The sequence below is a fragment of the Hyaena hyaena genome, unplaced genomic scaffold, assembly GCF_003009895.1.
Source record: "Hyaena hyaena isolate Hyena2069 unplaced genomic scaffold, ASM300989v1 scaffold_11, whole genome shotgun sequence".
In the NCBI taxonomy this organism is placed as follows: domain Eukaryota; kingdom Metazoa; phylum Chordata; class Mammalia; order Carnivora; family Hyaenidae; genus Hyaena; species Hyaena hyaena.
Window position 1 is genome coordinate 463,542 of NW_024080643.1, and position 6,000 is coordinate 469,541.

At 41.5% G+C, this 6,000-nt stretch overlaps 1 protein-coding gene across 1 annotated transcript in view; it reads left to right on the forward strand.

Annotated features, from left to right (window-relative positions):
- Positions 1-5,025, forward strand: part of KATNAL1 (katanin catalytic subunit A1 like 1) — a 98,916-nt gene extending 93,891 nt beyond the window's left edge. The window contains exon 12 of the mRNA XM_039254818.1: positions 1,865-5,025. The gene's annotated coding sequence lies outside the window, so the exon portion shown is untranslated. The remainder of the gene's footprint in view (positions 1-1,864) is intronic.
- The last annotated feature ends 975 nt before the right edge of the window (positions 5,026-6,000 follow it).

Sequence of the window (6,000 nt, forward strand, 5' to 3'; positions counted from 1 at the left end):
GTTTAATAAATATGGTTGCCTTATTTATAGAACACCACTGCAAAATGGTGTTCCATATGGTGAATTTTCCAGATGACTGTACCTTATTTTATGAATCCCCCAAAACTATTTTTTTAATTAATGGACTTTATTAATTTTTTGGAGCGTATATAGGTTTACAGAAAAATTAAACAGTGACGAGAGTTCTTCCTCCCTCCTTTGCCCCCCTGCCCCGCCCCCTCAATGCTTCAAGCCCCTTTTATTAACATCTTGCTTTAGTGTAGTACATTTGTTATACTTGAATCAATGTTGATATGTTATTTTTACATAATTATTAAAGTGCATAGTTTACATTAAAGTTCACTCTGTGGGGTACAGTTCAGTGGGTTTTGATAAGAGCATAAGGCCATATATCTACCATCACAGGATCATCCAGAATAGCGTCACTGCCCTAAAAATCCTCCTGGCTCTGACTGTTCATCTTTCCCCCTCCCCTAACTCCTGGCAAGCTCTGATTTTTAAAAAAAATTTTTTTTTAATGTTTTATTTATTTCTAGGAGAGAGAGAGAGACAGCGTGAGCAGGGGAGGGTCAGAGAGAGAGGGAGTCACAGACTGAAACAGGCTCCAGGCTCTGAGGTGGCAGTCAGCACAGAGCCCGATGCGGGGCTCGAACCCACGAACCGCAAGATCATGACCTAAACGAAAGTCGGACGCTTAACCGACTAAGCCACCCAGGCGCCCCTGATTTTTTTTTAACTCTCTCTGCGGTTTGCCGTTTCCAGAGTGTTACATAGTTAGAATCCACTTAAGGCTTCTCCATGTCTCTTTGTGGCACGATAGTCCATTTCTTCTTCTCAGGGAATAACACTGTGTTACGTGGATGTTCCAGTTTGTTTGGAGGCCATCTTGGTTGCTTCCAAGTTTTAGAAATTGCTAAAAACTGCTATAAGCATTCACGTACAGGTTTTTGTATGGACGTAAATTTTCAGCTCATTCGAGTAAATACCTGGGAATGTGATGGCTGGAATATACGCTGAAAAGTATATTTAATTTTGCAGGACTCTGCCACACCGTATTCCGCACGAGCTGTCCCAGTCGCGTTCCCACCAGGAACACATGAGCTTACAGGTCGTCCCACATCCTCTCCGGCATTTGGTGTTGTCAGGGTTGCGCTCTTGTCTCTCTGAGAAGCAGTAACACTGCTGCTGTAATTCCCCGTCCTGTGCTGACATGTGGAGCACCGCCTCCTATGCGTATCTATTTTTAGTTGGTTTTTATTGAAACCTTGCCAAAATGTATCACACATGTTCTCCGACTTTGTAAAACAGAGAACTGGAACTTCACCTTTTCTTTGTGATTCAGAGTTATCCTGAAGACACGCCACCCTCAGCAGCTGGTGGAGGGGGGTAGGGGGCAGGGGAGTGGCAGCGTGTTTCTACCTGTCACTCGCTCGCCTTTGAGTTTTGGCGTTTGCTCTTACAGCATTCTTACCGTTCCGTTATCAGGCCGTCAGCCTCTCTTCCCCTTCCAGGTCCTGCCTCCAGTCTGTAGTGAACCCAGTGAAAGAGCTGTTGGGCTTGTTAGAATTCTGGGTAAATTTCGGAGGGCAGCCATTGGGGGCTGAGGACGGGTAGGGGGCTGTGGTCTCTGAGCTCTGGTGCTGTGTTTCGTTTCTCTAGGCTGTGCATGGCCTTTTCAGCTTTCTCTTTGGTGCCCAGCTTTCTCCCTGGCAGCCCCCAGTGCCAAGTAGATGTTTATACCTGATTATGTTGTCACGTAGTTGTAGCATAGGTCGAGCTGGAAGGCTCCCAGCACCCATTTAATCCCACAGCCCCAACCCGACTTCTTGCTGAGACCATTACTGACGGATTTGCTCTCTTACAGGCTACCAGGGAAAAGAATTGGGCAAATGGGACACAAAGTAGGAAACGCTTGTGGCTGGCGCCGTCCTTGTGGCTGGCCCTTTGGTCCTTGCTACTTTCTCCGGCGTCACAGTGATGGGCTCACGTGGCGGAGAATACTTGAATGTCAGGGCGTTTGCCCAGTGAAGCCGGGAATGGAGTTGGAAACTGTGAGGGGAGGTGTAGGCATCGCCCAGCCAGTGACCCTGCTGCCAGGCAAATGCGTAGCCAGAAGGGCCACGTAGGCTGTCAACTCAGGCCTGGATTCTGGAAGCTGTTGCCCTGGCTGGACGTGACCTCAGGCGGCTGCAGCTGGCCCAGACAGGGACGGGGTCCACCTGGGCTGCGTCAGTCTCCATGCTCCCTCCACCGCGCCCGCCACACCAGGACGGTGTTCAGTCCTGAACTTCCTATCCTCTTTATGGTCAGAAACGTTTTATGGCCAACTCTTCTCTAAGTTTTCTAAGATCTTCTGTGGACCTTGCATGTAAGTTTCGACAGGCTCTCAGCAGCAACCCACAGTGCCGAGACCTGAAGTTGGGAGCAAATGGCTTGTCCAGTCCCCTCATCTTACATCTTACAGACCTGAACCCAGAGAAATATTACGATGTGTATTCAAGATCACGTTTTGAACCGGGAAATAGGACTTGTATCTATTTTTGATTTGGAAGAATGCTGCAGATAAGTTGTAAAGAAAACAAGCCAGACAGCAAGACGTTTGTTAAAGCACTTTTAAGCCCCTGAAGCATAGGAGTACAGACTACTCACCTAAGTCAATGATTGTTAAAAATAGGAAACATAAGATAAATTGACGTCATAGATTGGAACAAACATTTCTAACGTTTGCTGTGTGCTAGACCCTTTTACCTTACCTTCATTGCTTTATTAAATCAGTATGTTAGCTCTAAGATTTACTGTTATTCTCTTTTTGCAGAAGAAGAAACTAAAGTTTATAGAGTGACTTGCTCTAGTCATTTGGCCCCTAAGAAGTGGCAGAAGGAATGGAATTCAGTTAGTTTAGTTCCAGAACCTATTTCTTTGCCATATTCCATGATTACTTTTAACAGTGAAAATGCAAAAGTACTGAATTCTTGAAATAAATATTACATTTACTCATTTTTCTGAAGTTATTAATCATTATTACCTTCTCTTTCCTATAATACTTTTGCACCAGGAGACTTTTAGGCTCTCATGTTGTGGGATTAAAAGGTATTGGAGAATGTTATTGCCATTTGCTGTTATCAGAGGATAAATATACACCTACTTGTTTTTCAGGACAGGCCTTATTCATATAATAAATGAATAAATATAATAAAACCCGTCATTCTAAGAGTTTCCACAAATCATATTTAGACCACCAACTGAAGCGACACAAAGCTCCATCAGTTATTTTTATTAATAAGACCCCGGACAGTGCTCTGCCCACTGGACGACAGCTCCATGGTCATTAGCTGTGCATATGGGCACCGTTTGTTACCAGGAGAGCTGCCCTGTGTACTTGGCCCCGGGGTCAGGGTCTGCGTCTGAAGCACTATCCCAGTGCTGAGTTCAGTTCTGAATGTTCAGGGTGCTTTCAATTAGCACATCTTGAATAACTTCTTTAGACAAACCAATCATGGTATGACTACTGTATTACAGAACATAAATCTTACACTATAGTGTTAGTAATTATTATGTAATTAGAGATGGATGAATCAAGCCTCGTTTGCAATTTGTAAAATACCTCAAGCTATTTTTCAAACATTTTGAAATATGTTTTGTAACATTTCTCAAATGTACTTTACCAGGCATATTTCCTCTAATTTTTAAGCCCTGTGTATTTAAGGAAATTTAATCCATATGTTTCTGATTCATTTGCACTTAACTCATCAAAGTTATTTTTTAAGAACAATTTAGTTTCTAAGGAGCCTTAGGAACCCTTGTCATGAATTCCGTCAGCCTTTAAAAGCCTCTTCCCCAATCAAAACTTTTTCCCTCCAGAGATAAATGTGGATGAAATTTCGGTTTACAACGCAGAGCCCGTATTTCAAAATCTAAGCTAGTTCTGAATTTAGTGTAATAAGTTATTCTGCCTCTACTGAAAAAACTTGCTTCATTTGTTTCTCTTCAAAGCAGGTCTCTGCAAAGAGTTTGTAATAAATAACTGTGCTCTCTTGAAAACACAGCACACTGACTTCTGTCCTACCTTCCCAAATTCATAGCATGGGGGACAAATGTGGGTCGATCAGACAAAGCAAAGAAAGTGAACTGTTTTGGGGGGGGCCCATCACCCACATGATGAATATGGGTACATATTCAAATATACATGTTTACATTCATAAAATGCTTACATTCTTTTAGATGATCTTTTTTGATTTTTACCTGCACTTAACAAATTCTAGCAAGACTGCTGTATTCTGGATTAAATTCATAATTTATTGTGAAATGATTCTTAATTGTTCTCCTGTCTCTTCAGAAATGTTTCCCACCTGAGATTTTGTTCCCCAGGTTTGTGTTGCCCCTCAGTCTGTGAGCACAACTTTTTGTGTAGTTTTCATTCAACGGGGTGATTGTATGAAATCTTCTTCGAAAAAGTAAGGTCACTGCAGTGAAGGTAAAAGGAAATACGCCGACAACTAATTGGACAGAATGTCATATACCAGAGTGAGTCTGGAAACGGTTTGCTGACACATAGCAACAGGAATGGAGGCTGCTCGAGGCGGCCAGAAGCTGTATTCAGAAATATTCACAGTAAAAGAAAGGTACCATTTTCTTGGGTTCTCATTAGAAAATGAAATACATATTTGCTAATCGTAAGAAATGTGTGAATCGTAAGAAATATGTGAAATACATATTTGTTAATCGTAAGAAATCACCTCTTACATTCCTAGTTTTTGGTGGAAACTATCATTTTCTCCCCGAATTTTTTAATGTGGGATGAAAACAGCTTTTCTGTACTTTCCAGAGCGTACCAATTTCTTATATATTTTGCCAGTCTGCGCTGTAAATGAACTCTTAATATTTTAGGAAAAACTTTGATGATAGATGAATTTCTTTTAAGAATTAACACCTATTTTTTAAAATTCAAACCAAAATGAAAGACCTCTTGCTTGAGGGGATACTTTTACCTTTCACCTTATATTTTTCCATATGATAACTACAAAGGAAATATGCTTATGCATTTTTAAGATAGTTTTTAAAAAGCAATATTTATAGAAATCAAGTAAGTCAGTGCCTGGTTTCTGTCTCCCTAAACCCCTTGGCCTAGAAGTCCGTCACGACTCCAGCTCATTTCCTATGACTCCTAGGGCAGGACTGTGCTGGTCACGGTCACTGGTAACCTGGGACAGTGTTCTGCAAATTTCTGTGATGGCTCCTGTCCGTCAGTAAGAAATTTGTGACTTTTCCACTCTGACTGTGTTGATAGCTTGCCGAACATTTGTAATTTACAGGAGTATTTGTATACAATTTATAACAGTATTCACAAAATTAGAAAATTTAGAGATTGTAAATATGAAAACACTGCCAAATAATTTTGTTGGTATAAAATGCCCTTGAGAAATTATGAAGAGTGTTTGTACTGAGAGCTGTGAGGTTAAATATGCCTCATTCTTTTTTTTTTTTTTTAATCTTTGGCCTCTCTGGGTACAGTGATTTAGTGTATTTCACTGCTTAGCTTTAATGATTGTTGTGGTGAAAAGGTTACTTCACAAAAGTGTATAGATCCACGTGGAAGAAAGAAATCATTGGCTGCAACTCTAAGTCATGAGCTTTATTAAAAATGATTAAAATTCATGCTCACAGAAGTTTTCATTTACCTTTGGCCGTACCTGTAAACTGACTTATGTGTAAGATTTTTAAAGAAATAGGAAAATTATTTCAAGTTTAAGTTGCATATATTAAGAGTTTTTAATAAGGGAAGACTCCTTGTTTTTGGCAACAAAGTCACAGAATAGTGGAAACACCTACTCTAGGTTGAGACCTAGGTCTTCCTTCTGCCTGCCTCCCTGCCCCATGTGGGCCCAGGAATCCCAGTTCCCAGTCCCTTGCTCTCATAGTGTGTCCCCCAGTCTGCTGTCTGGACGTGATCGTGCTCAGACACCGTGGGACGAGGTTCATTCCCTCTGTGAGTTCCTCTCT